This window comes from Gekko japonicus, unplaced genomic scaffold (genome assembly GCF_001447785.1).
Source record: "Gekko japonicus isolate JY-2015 unplaced genomic scaffold, Gekko_japonicus_V1.1 scaffold903, whole genome shotgun sequence".
NCBI classification, from domain to species: domain Eukaryota; kingdom Metazoa; phylum Chordata; class Lepidosauria; order Squamata; family Gekkonidae; genus Gekko; species Gekko japonicus.
Genome location: NW_015174300.1, coordinates 715,790 through 716,740, shown reverse-complemented (window position 1 = coordinate 716,740; position 951 = coordinate 715,790).

The window sequence follows — 951 nt, the reverse complement described above, 5'->3', positions numbered from 1 at the left end:
TGGCAGACAAGTCATTCAGCCAAGAAGGGGATGCTTGGGCCCTCCTCTAGATTTACCATCAGTCTAGCACTTATTTGTCTCTTTTGCCTGAAGCATCTTGCAAAATACAACTACCACATCATGTGATGTATTGTTGTGTATGTGTGCACTATAAGAGTACAACCGTGCCTAATAACAGCCAACAGTGTTCAGCAGGAATGTTCTGGCACTTGGCAAAGAAGGTGAAATTCTGGCAACCCTAGATCTGTGGCTTTTGGGCTACTTGTGTGGGCTGAGGTTTACTTTCTGTTTTTCCCTGATGTTTGTGTCCCTCTTTCTGTTTGGAGATGCCTACAGTTACAGTGAATGACCTATTATAAAAGCTGAGCAGAGCTGCTGAAATGAGGGGAGGACAGAAGTCTTTCTGGAGAAAGCTGCAGGGTGATATGGATGAGCTCGCTCCTAAATGTGAAATCCCAACAACTGGAAAGCTGGTCACAAAGTCCTCAGGAACATGAGATGATAAGAATGACTGCCAATTACACAAGGGTGTGCCTTCCTGTATTGAAATATTTGACTCAGTACAAAATGAACTTCTCTTCTGATTATTTCCAGGCAACATGTTGCATTGTGCTCTCCCCTGTTCTGTATTTCCGTGCCTATGTGATACTAGTATCATCACGAGATTTCTCTTTGATCTGCCTGACCTCAGCAAGGGATGAGGGTGTACTGTTATTTGGCACTGTTATAAATTTCACTCAATGTACAGTCCCCCCCCCCCCGCAACTTAGTAGGAATATCCCTTAACCAGTATCAACAATGCCTGTGGTAATATGCTCAATTTAAGTTTTTTATTCCTGTTTTGTTTTTCAGACCAAAGCACTGCCATGAAGGGTGAAGACTTCCTTTCCCCCTCACAGATATGTAAACTGAAGTTTGGTCCACAGCCATGAACTGTGACACTGCCCTTAA